Source organism: Papio anubis, chromosome 19, assembly GCF_008728515.1.
Source record: "Papio anubis isolate 15944 chromosome 19, Panubis1.0, whole genome shotgun sequence".
In the NCBI taxonomy this organism is placed as follows: Eukaryota; Metazoa; Chordata; class Mammalia; order Primates; family Cercopithecidae; genus Papio; species Papio anubis.
In genome coordinates this window covers 53,989,513-54,007,969 of record NC_044994.1, presented here as the reverse complement: position 1 = coordinate 54,007,969, position 18,457 = coordinate 53,989,513, and the positions used below count along the sequence as shown (strand labels likewise).

The window sequence follows — 18,457 nt, the reverse complement described above, 5'->3', positions numbered from 1 at the left end:
TTTAGTGTGCACTATTTACATACACACATATTGTGTGAGTGAAAAGTAGAAGGGCTCCTGTAGGTTCTTTCCTGACTTATAAACTCCAATCTCATGTTTTTACTACAGTAATAGTTTCTTCAACTTGCAATTTTACTCCCATAGGGATATTTAAGAACATAACCTTATAGTATGAGGGAGAAATGACTGCATTTAAAATATTGTTCTAGAAGTTAGTACATTTCTGAGTAACCAAGGTATTTACCTGCTGCCTACAGTCCTCTACTGGAGTCATCTATAAGAGATGCTGACTTGCAGTGGGGCTTGTATTCCTCTACCGTAATGAAAGAAGGAAGACCATTTGGAAAATATAAGGCCAATAATAGTATTTATTACAAATTTAGCTGTAGGTTATGAAAAATCATTGCTAACTCCTAATGAGCTACTTTTCTTTTGGCCATTTATTAGCCTTTCTTGAGACCAAACCCTCTGGGCAGCTGTCAGTCATGATTGTGTAGTGGCACAGAGGGCATGGATATTTTTGGAAAGAAAATACCTCATTTTTCTCTTTAGTTTTACTTAAACGATTTTTTTCTTTGTATCTAAGGCAATGCACATTTTATATCCATGTATATAAATGGATTCCAAAATTTATGTGACCTCATTTTCTTGAGTCTGGCCTCTTTAATTCAGTCAATATCATGTTTCAGTATATGGATAACAACCTCAAAGAAGATTGTAGTGATTCACTATACAGCACCTATAGCAAGGGGCAATTCAAGACAGATACCATTTCATTATCACCAGTTAATTTTGTGTTCGGTAGGAAACAAAAACCAAAAACAAGTCAACCAGCACTAATGAAGAAATACTATCCTGCTGCTCCATCTCATCAGGTACAAGGGAAAGTGCTCTGATTAATGAGAAGTTTGAAAATACAGCAGGTTAATTACAGGTTACTAATCCTCTCTGCCCCTTTTAAAACCTAGAAAACACAAATGCAAGGGAAGATTATCTTTCTTTTAAAAGAATATTTCTTGTTGTTAAAATGCATTCTTGTGTTTTGTTTTTTGTTTTCTTTGAGACGAAGTCTTGCTCTGTCGCCCAGGCTGGAGTGCTGTGGCGCAATCTCGGCTCACTGCAAGCTCTGGTTCCAGGGTTCACACCTTTCTCCTGCCTCAGCCTCCCAAGAAGCTGGGACTACAGAGCCCGCCACCACGCCCGGCTAATTTTTTGTATTTTTTAGTAGAGACGGGGTTTCATCATGTTAGCCAGGTTGGTCTCTATCTCCTGACCTGGTGATCCATCCGCCTCGGCCTCCCAAAGTGCTAGGATTACAGGAGTGAGCCACCGTGCCCGGCCTAAAATTCATTCTTAATCCAGAAGCTCTGATCTGAGATCATAGCCCCATCAACAAAGAGCTGCGTTAAAAATGTTCCTTGGTTGTTCAGTAATATAGATTTCATTGCCATCAATAACTATTTCAGGGGCTATATGCCTAGTCTAACTTTTTTATAGTTGGAGAAAATACCATCACTCTTTAAAAAGAATGTCCTGATTATGGTGTTCGACTTAAAAATTGATTTGTCACTGAATGATCATATTTTTCAAAAAAAAATACTTTTGATGTTGATCTATTATTGAAAGAGCCAATATTGCAAAGAAAATATTAATACTGAGACTTTGTATTCTTTCACCAAGAAAGTCTCAGTTATGCAAAATGAATAAATTCTGGAGATCCAATTTACAGCAGTCAGACTATAGTTAATAATCCTGTATTGTATACTTGAAATTTGCTGAGGGCACATTTTAATTGCTTTCATCACAAAACAAAAGAAAAAAAATATGAAAATAGTAACTTTGTGAGGTGATGAGTTGTTTTAATCAGTTTGATTGTGGTGATTATTTCATAATGTATATGTTTACCAAACATCTCGTTGTACCCCTTAAATATATACAATTTTTATTTGTTGAAAAGAAAAAAATGTTAATATAGGAGAAGTAATATGGTGATTGTTTAAAATATCAATTATGAAAACTATTCTAGATCCAGTAGCTATTAGACTTACCTGGACCTAAAGCATAGATATATTCACTTTTAAGCTATCTCAGTTATTAAATTACACCTGAAATGCCTTTTGGAAAGGACATGTCAGGCAGCAAGCATCCTATGAACTTAAAAGCGTCTTTGTAAACACCATACCGTACGCCCCAAGATGGGAGACTTGCTGCTGTTTCATTTCCTTGGTACAAAGAGCTTACTAAGAAAATCACATGGACAAAACAACAGAAAAAGCACCCCGTGAAGTTTTAACTGTCTTAATGAGAGCAGAAATTTTTAGTCACAATTAAGGGACAACTCTTGGAAATTTATTTGACTTTATTTTTATCTAACGTTTATTTTTCAGTTCAGAGGCACACGTGCAAGTTTGCTGCATAGGTAAACTTGTGTCATGGGGCTTTGTTGTACAGATTGTTTCATCATCCAAGTATTAAGCCTAGTACCCATTAGTTATTTTTCCTGATCCTCTCTCTCCTCCCACCTTCCACCCTCTGTTAGGCCCCAGTGTGTGTTGTTCTCGTCTATGTGTCCATGTGTTCTCATCAATTAGCTCCCACTTATAAATGAGGATATGTGGTATTTGGTTTTCTGTTCCTGCATTAGTTTGCTAAGGATAATGGCCTCCAGCTCCATCCATGTTCCTACGAAGGACATGATCTCATTCTTTTTTATGGCATAGTATTTCATGGTGTATATGTTCCACATCTTCTATATCCAGTCTGTGATTGATGAACATTTAGGTGGATTCCATGTCTTTCCTATTGTAAATAGTGCTGCGATGAGCGTATGTGTGCATGTGTCTTTACCACAGAATGATTTATATTCCTTTGGATATATACCCAGTAACGGGACTCCTGGGTCAAATGGTAGGAAATGAAAATGTAAACATGGAATATACACCTCTTTTAAAATACATTGCTTAAAACTATGATACTTAATATATAGTTATCAACATTCAGGCTGGGTAGTTTTAGATTATTTAGTTTGAATATATGTTATGCTTTGAGTTATAGACTCCCATTAAAAGTCTGTCATACAATTAAAGAGATTAAAATCCCATCCTGGATATTTTGTTCTGATCCAAGGAAGCTGCATGGGAGTGAATATGGGCTTTGCAGTCAGACAAACCTGAGTTCATATTCCAATTCCGCCCCTACAAGTATTTGACCTCGGATAAATCATGCAAGTTTTCTGAACCTCAGTTTCACATTTGTAAGTTCTCCTTCTCTACTTTGTAGCCTTATTTGAAATATACATAGCCATGGGATGCAGAGTAGACCTACATAATAAGTGGTGATGCTTCTCTTTTTGCTCTTGCTGGTTTGCTTGAACCCAAATTCCAAATCCCAGTTTCCATAGAACATTTCCGGGTCCTATGAGTTATCTGTATCTTATAACTTATTTTCAGTAAAATATTATTTATCAGAAACTAGGTTTTTAAATTACTACATGCAAGGCACAGCTTTTCCATGTGACTAGTAGAATGGGAAAGCATGATTTATAGAACTGCCAACTTATTTGGAACCTTTTTTTTTTTTCTGAAAAAGAACTAGTTTCTATTTTACTTTATTTCAGCCTGACCTTATATGACCTCTACAGCTTACAAATTTTGTTTTGTTTTTGACATTTGAGAAAATGTCTTTTTCTTCACAAGCGTGTCTTTGAAAATAATGTTTATTAAATAGTGTACTTTTACTTTGATGCAATTGGTTACTAATTGTGTTTAATGGGAGATAGGGTATGTAATGTTAGCACCATACAGTTTAAATATCAACATTATCTGATATTTAGACATAATAGTATCAGTGTAAAACATAGTCTTCTAGTGTCCAAAAATGTGTACTTTCTAATCTCTTAAAATATTATGTGTATTACATCTGTTTTTATGATTTGTAAAAATATCTCTTTACCCCAAACATATGTTGTCAGTCCTTTACATTTAGCAGTTGTTGCCCCCACCCCCTACCCAGCAGTCCTTCCAACAGTCTCCTTTTATCAGTTATCTAAAATATCATAGGCACCATCAGACTGTAGATTTCCTAATAAACACTTGAAATTAAGTAAAAAGAAGGAAAGAAAAGGAGACAGTGAGTATGATCAGTAAAATAATTCCCCCTCCCCCCAGGCATCCACATCCTTATTCCCAGAACTTGGGAATATGTTATGTCATATGGCAAAGGGGCGATTAAGGCAGCAGACGGAGTCAAGGTTGTTAATTGGCTGACCTTAAGATTATCCTGGATTATCCAAGCAGGCCCAGTGTAATCACAGGGGCCCTGTTGGGTTAAATTGTGTCTCCCCAAAAATTTATGTGTTGAAGTCCCAACCCCCGGTACTTCAGAATGTGACCTTATTTGAAGATAGGGTCTCGGCACTAGTAATCAGGTAAAAATGAGGTCATCAGACAAGTCCTAATCGAATATGACTGGTGTCCTTGTAAGAAGAGGACATTTGGACACAGATAAGTAGAAGACAAGAGGGAAAATGATACAAAAACACAGAGAAGACAGCCATCTATAAGCCAAGGAGAGAGACCTGGAACAGATCCTCCTGTCACAGCCCTCAGGAAGAACCAGCTCTGCCGACACCTAGAAGTCTGGAGGTTGGACTTCTAACCTCCAGAACTGTGAGACAATATGTTTCTCTTGTTTAAGCCACCTAGTTTGTAGTACTTTGTTAGGCAGCCCCAGGAAACTAATGCAGGTTCCTTAAATGTAGAAGAGGAGGGCAGAAGAGTCATAGAATGGTTCGAGGTGAGAAAGACTGGACTGGCCATTGTAGACTTTGAAAGCAGAAGGGACCATGAGCCAAGGAATGCCGGCAGTGTCTACAGATTGGGAAAGTCAAGGGAACAGAATCTCCCACAGAACCTCCAGAAAGAAATGAGGCTCTGCTACTCCTTGATTTTAGACCAGTGAGACCCATTTTAGACTTGTGAAGTACAGATCTGTGAAATAGTAAATCTGTGTTGTCTCAAGCCACCAAGTGATAATTTATTACAGCCGCCATAGAAAACTTATACAGTGAGTGAGTTTAATTTCTCTTAGTATGAAATCTGACTTCCTTAGGATCTTATTTGACTTCTTTTGTGCTGGTTTCATTTCTTTTGGGTTCAAAGCATTTGGGCTCTCACTCATTTTCCCGTGTCTGCTATTGTAGAGAACATGTAAAACATTTTTAAAGGAACTTGTCGTGCTTCTTCTCTTCTTACTTTCTTAAGAATTGGCAAACTCTTTTAGGATGTTCCCTTGCTTTACATGAGAGGAAATGTTTTAAAACTGTGCACCTTTTGTAAAAAGGCTAGAGAAGCTCTTTATACTAAAGCACACAATAGACTCATTTTCTTATTTCTCTCTTCCTGTCTGAAATTATTTTATAATCCCAAATGCACCTCTAAGTCATACCACAGATGGCCATAAGAATTAGGAATTGATTTTACTTGTTTGAGTCCTAATATATTCATCTTATATTCTTATAAGCCTCATCTATAATTCCACAGTTTTTCAAGGTAATTTAGCATTGTATAAAAGAACAATTAATAGATAATCTTTAGGTTAAAATATAACCATGCAGGAAGATATTTTTTTTTTTAACACCATCTCTGCTTCGTTTCACTGTTGGAAATGAAATGGAAAAGGGGATTATAAAAAGTTGATGTGTGTAAGGGAAGGGGGATGGGGCAACATTACAAATCTTCAAGTAGCATTCAAATTTTTCTGGACTAATTTGTGTAACAAGTTATTTTAAATTACAATTAAATCATATCTAAAATCAGAGATGCTAGCTACTCAGATTAATTTCACATCAAAAATTAAGAAATACAAATCCTATTTGTAACTCATACCACCTGCTAATCTTTTAAAAAATCAAATACTTGTTATAAAAAGGAATAAGGATTTATGTAATGTCCAGTTCTTTAATGTATATCTTGGAGATATAATACCACTTTCATATTATAAACATTAATTTAAATTTTCTTAACTGTGTAACTGATGTACTTTAATAAAGTCTAAGGAAATTTAAAATGGTCAAAGGAAGGCCATAAGGGAAGCAAAAGCCCTTTCCTTCTAACTTTAAAAAACATTCTCAGTATTTGCAGTGCTTACCACAAATACTGTCTACACTAATGATGTTGGTTTAGATCCCTTACTTTATACTAAGCGGCAGAATGTGAGTTTATTTTTCTCTGGCCCCTGATATTTACACAAGAAATGAATAATATGTAGGATAAGAGAATTTAGGAGGTCAGTTTTAGAACCAAATGAAATTTGAGAGTTCAGTATTACAGATTAATTGATAAAGATCTCACAAAGGCCTATATTTATGAATTATTATGAATATCAAATTAGATAATGCATATGAAAACTATAAGAGGCTTAAAACATGCAATGTTGAAAGTCATATTCTTTTTTAAAGTGATAAATGTAACAAAACCCCCCAATATTTCTACCAAAAAAATTTTACCTAAGGAGTTTTAAATACTTTAGAAATATTAAACACCTACACCCTCAAAGGTCAATTTTTATTTTGTGAAGAGACTTAAGACTTGTGATAGCTAGGGTATGGCCAAATGTTGTATCACACTGCAAAGGAACTTTTACTACTTCAGTAGCATACAAGTTTGTAGAATCCATGAATTCCAGAAAACATTTACCTGCTTAGGGATTCAATTACCAGGAACCTGTAAACCTACTAGAACTACAGGAGTTTTTAGGATTGGAAAATACAACATTTCAGGTATACAGTCCACAACCTTATCTCTCTGATACATAACTGACAACTAAAATATAAGTTTAAAAAAAAAAAAAGAGGAAGGGGGTTGTTTTGAGTTCCCAGAAGTGAGTTTACAAAAACATTTGATTGAAACTCCTATTTTTACTCAGTGGAACTTTTTTATTCCTGGTCCTCTCACTGGAAACCCATTTCTATGCCAAGGGATCTGGAAAAAAAAAGTGTGATTATCTACATTACCCAGCAGATTAGAAATAGCTAAAACTCCAAAACTTAGAATAGGAATTTAGAAACCCATAGCATCTGGGACCATTTAATATAGAGGCAGACGGTTTTCAGAATCCTCAGTGGGACCTGACAGGAGTTGGAATTACTGTGTTGTAGTCTAACCCAAGAATGAATGTTCATAATGATGTCTTTCATTCCTCATGGAGGGAATCCTTTCCAAGATGCTGCAGGAGTAATGGCAAAGCTACTGTTGATTTATTCTATGAAGGGTATTGATCACCTCCTCTGTGTGAAGCAAAGTGGAATGAAGTACAGTTTCTGCTCCTAGACAGTGTATGTAACATCTACTGGGGTGGCAGACAGATGTGAAAATAAGCAATTTCTAGATAGTGAGTTAAATGCCTTGGAATTAGAGACATAATAGTAGGGAAGCACAGGCTTTCCCTGATTAAGGAAATGCGATTTCTGTCAACATTAAAATAATAAAATAGTTTTAGAGCTTAAAATTGACGTTTTTATACCTCAATTTTAGTGTAGCTATTTAGAATGACTCACTTCTCAAACATTAGCTGAAGCCGTGTCTTAGTCCACTGGTGTTGCTCTGAAGGAACACCCGGGACTGGGTAACTTTGAAAGAAAAAAGGGTTATTTGACTTCCAGTACTGATGGCTGGAAGACTCATATCTGGAGCAAGCCTCAGGCTGCTTCCATTCATTGTGGAAGGGGAAGGAGAGCTGACATGTGCAGAGATCACATGGCAGTAGAGCAGCTGGTGGGGAGAGGTGCCAGGCACTTTGTAATAACTAACTCTCTCAGGAAATAATTAGAGTAAGAACTCATGGCTGGGCGCAGTGGCTCATGCCTGTAATCCCAGCACTTTGGGAGGCCGAGGTGGGCAGATCACCTAAGGTTGGGAGTTCGAGACCAGTGTGACCAACATGGAGAAACCACGTCTCTACTAAAAATACAAAATTAGCCAGGCGTGGTGGCACATGCCTGTAATTCCAACTACTAAGGAGGCTGAGGCAGGAGAATCGCTTGAACCCAGGAGGTGGAGGTTGTGGTGAGCCGAGATCACGCCTTTGCACTCCAGCCTGGGCAGCAAGAGTGAAACTTGGTCTAAAACAAACGAACAAACAAACAAAACACCGCATTCACTTCTCCACCTATGGAAGACACTAATCTATTCAGGGAGTATCCACCCTTGTGACCCAAACATTTCCCCATTAGACCCCAACCCTAACACTGAGAACCAAACTTAAATGTGAGGTTTGGAGGGAACAGACATCCAAACTATAGGACCGTAGCTTTATCATGTTCCCCCCACCAGCAGTTGACTTTTTACACATATCATCCAAGGAGTTATAATAAATTTAACATCATGATAGAGATGGCCATTTTGTGAGCTGGACTCAAGGTACCACCTCACTCAGCAGCGCAGATGCAGCTGTGCAGTCAGATGAGCTTGACTAGTGCTTGCCTTTCTTTCTTCTTTTCATTCTCTCTATTCTTTTGTAAAACAATATAAAAATTCACCCGGGGGAGGATCATCTATCTCATTTCATTTAGGTCATAAAGTTACACACCATGGAAGGCCAAGTTTTCCTCTGTAAGCTACCACCAACTTTGATGTAATAAAAGGCTGTTACTACCATCCGGTGGGATGAATTCCCTGACTCTTGTTTTAAGTAAGACAAAATAAAATTTTATAGACCTTCTTCATAAATCCGCAATAAGTCACTATTCTCTTTTGGCACGTAGCACAAGTCCAGAAAACAAGCATCACTTTAAACCCCACGAATATTCAAGGTTGACACTCTCTCAGCCAAAAGAACAAAAAATGCTTCAAATTTACTAATAACACACCTTTTTATGTGTTAATTAAAATAATACCAGATACATTAAAGGAATGCTATATTTTAATTTTCTTGATATCTCTTATTCATCTATGTTTAGATTTCGTTCTTATCCATGAGAGATACTTTTCCCCCACCATAAATTAGCTATAATAGAAAGGATGATATTACACCATGTTACATTATTACTTGATGGAGAGTAGAATTCCTAAGTAGGAAAATTCTTGGGTGCCATAAAAAGTACACAGCTCCATAAAGAGATCTGCACCAAGGGCTTCTGTAAACAACCTGCACAATATACCAAGCTGTGTATTGCTGCCAGTACACTGCTTACCTTAATCCCAAGTGGCTCCTGGGATGCTTTAAGTATGTAATTTTTTATCATCCAAGCTAGATTGTAAACTTTCCAAAGACAAGATCAAATACCTTCTTTTTGTTTTCCTCACAAATCAAGCACAGATCTGGGCATATTAAGGGCCCAAGATAAACACTCATCAATTAATCATAAAAGGTGCATCTGCTCTCCTTAATTTCTGCCCCTTACGTCACGATGATGGCAAGAAGACAACTTCTCCAGGACATCTAAATGTTCAGTCTCTTGACTCAGAGGCTTTATCTTCTGTGGAGGTTAGTCAACTATGATTTTGTTCCTAATGCATTTCCTCATTGGCCGGAAGTGATGACATTTTTGAGAAATTTTGGATAAGTAAATTAAACATGCATATATGTAATATAAATATGTATAGTCAAGCAAAGACCTACTTTATAAGATCTATGATGATTACTTCGAATTGTTGCTTTCTTGCTCTCATGCTCCCCTTCCTCATACGTTTATTTCCGTAGTACTTATTACTATCTAACATAATGTCCAATTTACTTATTTTTTATATTTATTATCTGTCTGTCTCTACTACAATGCAAGCTGCAGGAGGGCTGGGATTTTTGTTTGTTTGTATCCTCAACTCTGAGGAGAGCCCTTGGTGCATCATGGATCCTCAGTAAATATGTGTTGAATAAATTCATGAAAGTGCTGACAAGTGGAAAGGACATTGGGCCAGGAGACTTAGCATCTGTACCGCACTGACTCTGCTGCTAAATAGCATTTCTATTTTTAGGTCTCTGTTTCCATATGTATAATGCAGGAAAGGGGGTATGTGAGTTACTGACATATAAACAAAAACTAATTTTTAAACACTACATTGAACCCTACCCTAAAAATATATAAAAATGTGTGCTCCTGTGTTGTTAGCTTTTCTTAAAATTTCTGTAATTTCGCTTTTTAAGTGATGGTTTTGGGTTATGGGAAGATAAGAAAATAGTTTCTTGGAGTAAGTGGATTTATGGGCTCTGCTCCTCCATCTGCCTCAGACTTGCTGTGTGACCCTGGGTGATTCACTCACCTTCCCTGGAGATGAATTTCTTCTCCTGTAAAATGGAGATTAATAACTAACAGGGCTGCTATAAGACCAAGAGAATGCTTGAAAAACATAAAGCACTGTACAACTGTAACTAATACTGTAATTATAATCATTACAGGTCTGTAGAATGCCAGAGATCATCTTAGATGAGGGCATCTTGTATCATTGGTGCTTATGGAAAGGCAGGTTTTATTTTCTAATCTATTATGTCCTCATGCTTTTATGAAATACAATAAAATGACTTGCTAGCAAAACAAAATGAAAAAAAATTTTTTAATGAGCTACAATTTTAAATTTATTTTTAGACTTAACAAAGTATTTCTGTCAAATTGCTAAGCTTACTCTCAATTTCTATACATAACTGGTCATGAACAGGCACTGGTTGGCACTGAGGTGACCTCTTATGATTCTTCTGGTCCTATTACTGTATCCAATTGAGTGACTGAGCAAAGAGATGCATTTTTAAAAAAATACTAATATGTTGTTAGCTCAACAGTTGTAATTTTCCCTTGTACATGTATTTCAAAAGGCTGATTGACTTAGATGATAAAATTCATAAACAAAAATCAAGCAAATTGAATAGCTAATAATTGAAAAACAAGGTACAGTGTTTTTGTACCTTGTAATTTGTCACCTCATGTTAAAGTTTCATTCAGGTGTACAGCACATACAGCAAAGGTATCTGTTAAGTGTGGGTATGATGGATGTCCTTGAGTTCATCTGTTTACCTCCTTCCCCCTAGCTCTGTTACCACCATGCAGCGAACCTACAGCAGAAGACGATGGTACCCACAAAGCAAAGGGGAGAAGGGAGTGGTATTTGCTTTTGCAAACTAATTGAAATACTCGTAGTCACCATACAGGGTTTGTTACATACATTCAGAGAATTAATCTGTCTGAATGATAATCAGATTAATTGTCCACCTTAATGATATAGTACCAAGAACCCCGACCGAGATTTAACATGCACACTTGCTTCAAAATACTGAGGCATAAATCACAGTCATTTCCTTATTGCTAACATCAGTGTGAGAAATATAATATGATGTCTGCAAAATTAAACTAAAACAGAAAGAGGAAGTATTGAATGTGGGAAGACATTTCTGGTTTTTATGGCCACTTTAGCAAATGCTGTTCCCCATTTCTTTGTCCGCATGCAGCCCTGGGGCAAGTGGGTTAGAAATGTGCTGGGTCCCTTTGGCCTGGCTGGGCTTTGGTATTCACTGTTCCTTCTCCCTAGAATATTCTTACCTTAGTTACCAGGTAAATTATTGTCCATTCGTCAAATGTCGTCTCCCCTGTGAGGTCTGACTCAGTGCCACCAGGCAGAGCCTCCATGGTATCTGCCTTCCCAGTGCTTTGCACAGTCTAACTGCTCCATAAATCTCAGCTGTACCCTCGCCTCCTGCCTGGGCTCCTCTTTTACACACTTAACATGGGGTGTGGTGGTTGCATGTGCCTCATTCAAGAGACCCTGAGCACTTCGAGGGCAGGAATTGGGTCTTTTATTTTGTATTCCCTCCATGAAGTGCTACTGAATAAAACCATTCATTCATTCATGCATGCATTTTCCCCCCATCCCTTCATCAATCTAGTATCTACTATTGCCAACCTTTGAAAACAAGCTGACTTGTCAAGGTATGAGCCATGCTTTTCCCTTATGCCCTCTTAAGTAGTTTTGGGAACCTTTTCTCAAAGGGTAACCTACAGATCATCTAGCAGCAAAATTGTCTGAAGAGCTTGTTAAATGTGGGTTCCCAGGCTCCACATCAACCCTTTGAATATCAGATCTTAGTTCAGCACTATTTTTACTGCCAGTTTGCTCAGATATTCCATGCTCCCCACTCTTATTCACTGAAATTAAAGTGAGAAGGGAAATGGGTGCATTTTTGAGAAGCTCTCCAGTGATTCTCATACACACTTAAATTTAACGACGACTCTTCCTTTGGGATGTTGCTAACGATTTTCTGTAATTGGCAGGAAGAGTTGACCTTGCTCAAGCGATGACTGCCTGTATCTCTTGCCACTTGGTACACATGGATGGAGTTTGGGAATCAGAATGCCAGCCCAGCACCTACCACAGAGTATGGGCTGCAGAAGAAATAGCTTAATTATGGATGACTCATGATCACCAGTGACTAGAACCTAAGGACAGAAAGATCAATTTTGGGTCACCTATAAGGAACATCTATTGTTTCCATACATGTTAAACTCTCCTCAGTATATCCAAATGCTCTTGACTCTTTAGAAATTATCCCCAGGGATGGAGACAATTTGATAAGTTTCTTTTTTAAAATAAACCATGCCTCAAGCTTCTCAAGAAGGACATATCTTAGTTTAGCACTATTTTTACTTCTACTTTACCCACATAATCCATGCTCCCCACCCTTATTCAGTGAAGTTCGAGTGAAAAGAAAAGTGAATTCTTAGAAGATTGGCCATGAAAAGGTTCTCATTTATACCCGTGAGGGAAAGGGAAAAGATTTCTAAGCTTTGTGGGTTTCTTTCTTTTTTTTTTTCTTTCTTTTTTATTTTTTTTTTCTGCTGCTCACCTAGCTTTTTGTCCCTGCAGCAGAACAAATGAATATAAAGGAAAAGTCTATGCCAAAAAAATCTTTAGAAGATTTAAGCATAATAAATGTTAAATCTTTGGGATAAGGAAAATTGAGTCCCTATAAAATGCTCTGTAAAATGTATTATAGGGAATGCAAAATGTAGATGGAATAAGGAACGTCACATTATGGTCACTTATTATATCTACCAAGTTGGAATCAGAAACAAAACTCAGATAGCTAAAAGTAATTGTATTCAAAGATTTAGAGATTTGTCTGATAGTAGAATGTGAAAATTGAATGTGTTAATTGTTTATTTCAGAAAGGTTTCTAGAGATGTTCGTGAGCAACTACTTAATGTGTGCGCTTAGATTTTAAAAAAGGAAGGTTGTGAGACCAATTGTGAATAATAAACCCCAGAATATAGTCACTCAGAAAAACAAATGTCCATTGCACCAATATTTATTATAGAACAATTAAAACCAGAGGCTTATAAATTATAGGGAAAAAAGAAGTCCAATGGATATATCAAACAACTTGAAATCATTTCCTCAAATATATTTTATGACCAAAAAATCATGCTTACATAAGCCAACTAAGCAATATGGAAATTCAAGAAAACACAAAATATAATTAAAAATTCAAATAGAATTAAGCATCTTTATGCTATTATTCATTTCAGAGTCAAAAATGGGTAAGAGTATAGTGAAGAGAAGGGTCAACAGTTCAGGACAGGTCAGGAGAACCACTGATCCATTCATTAAATCAGACTCAAACTATTAACTCGGCACCTACCCTATGCTTGAATCTCTTCCAGGCACTGTATGTAACAGACAAAATACAGGGAGCCCACACCATTATGTATATAAATACAAGGGGTAGACGAGAAGCACATAAAGAAAAACAATAAAATATTTCAAATATCAAGAAATGCTATGAAGAAAATAAAGGAACAGGCCGGGTGTGGTGGCTCAAGCCTGTAATCCCAGCATTTTGGGAGGCCAAGCGGGGAGGATCACGAGGTCGGCAGATCGAGACCGTCCTGGCTAACATGGTGAAACCCTGTCTCTACTAAAAAAAAAAAATACAAAAATTAGCCAGATATGGTGGTGGGCGCCTGTTGTCCCAGCTACTTGGGAGGCTGAGGCAGGAGAATGGCGTGAACCCAGGAGGCAGAGCTTGCAGTGAGCCGAGATCGCGCCACTGCACTCCAGCCTGGGCAACAGAGCAAGACTCCCTCTCAAAAAGAAAAGAAAAAAGAAAGAAAAGAAAGGAACAATAACAGAAGCAAAATAAAGGAAAGTGACTGGAGGTGGGATGAGACTATGTTCGCTGAAGAGATTGGATAAGGCCTCCTGTAGGAATTGACGATTTGTGCAGAAATCTGAATGGTGCATAGACATGAACCATGCAGCAATTCGGGGAAGAGAAGTCCAGGCAGAGGGAACAGTAACTGCTAGAATCAAGAGGCGGGAATGAAGAAGGGGTATCTGAGGGCCAGAGAGGCTACAGCTGAAAAGGGAGTGAAGAGATCAGGAGATGAAGTCAGAAAGATTGGGCGGCAGCTGTGCCAGTTGCTTACCCTCTTCAGTCTCCTCTCCTTACAAACCCGAAGTTTGTGTTTGGGGGTCATGTACCTAGCTTAAAAAAAACACTTGATTTTGTTGTGTTTCAACAACCTGGCAGCATTTTTCTGGCTAATGAGATGAAGACTATTGATTATTCTAGGAAAACAGTTGTTTTCCTGATTAAAAGACACACTTGGCTGGCATGCAATACTTTCACCTTTCGCTGTTTCTGTCTTGCTGCTTGGAAGTCCTGGAGACAAAGCAGCCATTTTGCAACCACGAGACAAAAACCACATGCTAAGTAGAGCAGAGCAGAAACCCTGATAGAATTTGGCTCCTTAATGACTGTTGAGCAGCTGTATCTACCCTGCACTGTCAACCTCTAGGCTTGTGATAGGAGGGGGGGAAAAACCCTCTTAGTTGTTTAATGGTGATGAGTTTAAATCTCTTGCTTGTTTAGGGGTTAGATATTTAAGCCATTATAGATGGGTTTCTGATTCATGCAGCTAAAAGTACAAATGGTTAGGGCCAGATTCTGTAGGGTTTATATTTGCCATGGTAAAGATTTTTGCACTTTAATTGCAACAGGAAGCCTTTAGAGGGGTTTAAGCAAAAGACTGGTATAATCTAGTTTTTTCTTGGAGAGTATTCTGGCTACTTTGTGTAAATTAGACACCAGGGAGACAAGATGGAAGCAGAGAGAACAATTAGAAGGCTGTTGCAAGAGACGGTTTTTGTCCCTTCCATTTGTTTTACTGAAAGTATCTTGGTATAGTTAAGCCTTCAAGAATTAGATGTTGTAATGGTACTATCAGGCAGGATGTTGAACTAGCTTCTACATGTCTGGGAATGTGGAATTAGGAGACACTCTTTGAAGTAAATACTTTAAGAACTTTGTCAGCAGTATAGGGATACTTGGGTATCTCCTTTTAGCTTGCAGATGTTTAAATGACGATGACGAAAGTTAATTAGTGGTTTATGTACTCTGTCTCCCTGCCTGATCTAGATTATCCTCGTCATTGTAAATCTCCCTCTACCTTATTTTTTCCCCTCTTTTTTGTTTCCTTTGCTAGGGATCATTAAAACATTAGCCAGAGCTGTCAGCCAAACTAATTGAAAGCCACCTGCCTTAAGGATCATCCTAATGAAAAACAAAGAAGTTAGAAAATTGACCAAATTGAGTTACTTAACTGCCTGTGAATTGCTATTAGCTTGGGAATTAAAATAAGAACCAAAGTAAAATAATAACATATACTCATCCCACAAATTATGGGTTAGTAAATTGTTTTCCTTTGTATATCTACGCTGTAGAGGAAAATAAGCATTTTCTTAAGAGATAATGTAATCTTCATTTTAGTATTATTACAGGTGTAAGATTTTGTTGAAATAGTATTTCATTTATAAGTACTTAATTACAAATGCCTGATTTAAAAATTAAGAAAAATACTATGTGAGAAAAATATATTTTAAAAAGCAGAAGAAATAAGTGGAGTAATACTGTATAGTGCTTTAAAAATGTCTTAAAAGTATAAAAGGTAGAATGCATACAGTTGGTGCACATTGCAAAGATCCATGAAATAAATCACAACTATGAAAATAGTTTATTGCAATTATAATTTAGAACTATATTTTCAATGGATATGAGAAGCCTTAAGTATTTCCTTCTAAACTCATGTCTAGCATTACAGAATTTTAAAGCTGGAGAACGCCTGGGTTCAGTCCGTGAGTGTAGATTTTGAGGGGTGGAATCACTCTTGACTCTTCCCCAGCCCACCCTGAGGGCCAAGAATTTTTTCTTAAATGATGAAGAATCAAGTGCAGAGATTAAGAGGGTCCTGACTAAATTTACAGAGCTAATTAGAAGTGGAGCCCAAAGTTGGTCCCTCTCCTCTGGTTTCAGTTTAATAGTATACTTTTATCTCTTTCCTTCAATCTTATGCTAAGACCTTTATCTGAGTTTTCACTACATTAGTTTATGGATTTTTTTGCCCAATTTTTGCCCAAATTTATTAATATTTCTGTGCATAAAATCCATGAAAACAGAAGTCCACATAAATCTTTTAATTTTATTTTATTGGGGGCTTGACAGTGTTACTCTATTTTCTTCATTCTTTCAGCATCTGTACTTGTTTTTGTTTATATTTACTTGTTTATTTTAATCAGAGCCTGTGTTTTATGGTTTAGAGTTTTGCAAGGACTTTTTTGGTCCGGTAGCAGTAGATGAATGGCAAGTAATACTTAATGACCACTATCAGCTGTGGTTTGCCTCCATGTAGACACTGTCACAAATAAAGTGATACATGTTGAATAACTTTCTCAAGTACACTTGGCTACATGTGTTCTTTCCTTGTGTGTAAATCCTAAGATATGGCTACAGGTCATTGTTAGCCTCTCATGTACAGGCAGATATTCTGCAACCCTTTGGAGTCCTTCAGTCACAATAAGAATGATACTATATCAAAACTTTACAAATTCATTTATTCTGCTCAAATGGTCCTAATGTATAAATAATTTTATTTCCTACTGTGTTTTCGTTCTCTGAAAAACAAGCTGCATTGATTCTTCTATGGAATGCTGAAAACAGTAGAATAATTTGAACTTAAGCAAAATATTTTATTTCTCATGATAAGCATATAAATAAAAAGAACAATATGATCTGAAATAAGGTAAAATTTAGTCAACATATTAACAGATTATTGAATACTACATTAGTCCTAATCTGGAAGAAGCGCTCCAGTGATGCGGCAGTGGTTCTAGATGTGACCTTCTAAGGGTGGAGTGCAATCCCTCCTGGTCAGCCTCGGACAGTACCAGTTAAGGCCAGTGCCTAAGCACAGTTTTTTACAGCATTGCCTTTCACTCTGAGAAGTGTACCCGTTTGAATTACAAATTATATGGTCACCCTATTTATGGACAACATGTTTATTAACAACTGATATGATGTCAGAAGTACTTACAGATGTGTAGGTAGCTCAAACCTACCTAGAATAGAATAGCTCAAAATATGATGGAATTAAAAATAAAGATCTGGATAAGCTGAGCAGATGAAATAAAAATAGAGAAAATAATATTAATGTATGTTAGGGTTTAATGCAGGGGGGGGTTACTTTTAGATCCCCAAAAGTAATTGTCTAAGTACAGCATGAGGGAAGTTTAGCTACTCATTTGAAAAAAAAAAAAAAAAACTAGGGGATTTATTTATTTATTTATTTATTTAGAGATGAAGTTTCACTCTGTCGCCCAGTCTGGAGTGCAGTGGCGCTATCTTGGCTCACTGCAACCTCCGCCTCGTGGGTTCAAGCAATTCTCCTGGCTCAACCTCCCAAGTAGTTGGGATTACAGGTGCCTACTACCATGCCTGGCTAATTTTTTGTATTTCTTGTAGAGATGGGGTTTCACCATGTTGGCCAGGCTGGTCTCAAATTTTTGACTTCAAGTGATCTGCCCTCCTTGGCCTCCCAAAGTTCTGGGACCACGGTCATGAGCCACCGCACCAGGAGACCTAGGGGTTTTCATTTGCCAGAGGCTTGCATGACTTTTGCCAAGAGTGTGTAATTCCACAGGAAAGAAGGCAGTGTTTTCACTGTTGGAAAAGTAGAATGGTGTCGAGACCAGCACTCGCCAAGAGAACCATCTGCAGAGGTGGAAATGTTCCAGATCAGTGTCATCCAGTGTAGGAGTTACCAGCCCTGAATGGCTGCTGTGCCCTGGAAATGTGACTCGTGAGATGGAGAAACTGAAAGGTTTTTCTTTTCTTTTCCTTTTTTTTCTTTTTCTTTTTTTTTTTTTTTTTTTTGTGACAGGGTCTCCCTCTGTCACCCAGGCTGAGTACATGGCACAATCTTGGCTCACTTACAACCTCTCGAGTAGCTGGGACCACAGGTGCATGCCACCATGCCCGGCTAATTTTTTGTATTTTTGGTAGAGATGGAGTTTTGCTCTGTTGCCCAGGCTGGTCATGAAGTCCTGAGTTCAGGCAATCCAACCGCCCCGGCCTCCTAAAATGCTGGGATTACAGGTGTGAGCCACCATGACCAGCTGGAACTGAAAGTTTTTTTTAACTT

At 37.5% G+C, this 18,457-nt stretch overlaps 1 protein-coding gene across 3 annotated transcripts in view; it reads right to left on the bottom strand.

The window, feature by feature from the left end:
* The window catches only part of CDH20 (cadherin 20), a 217,374-nt gene that overhangs the window by 178,089 nt on the left and 20,828 nt on the right, over positions 1 to 18,457 (bottom strand). The window lies entirely within an intron of this gene.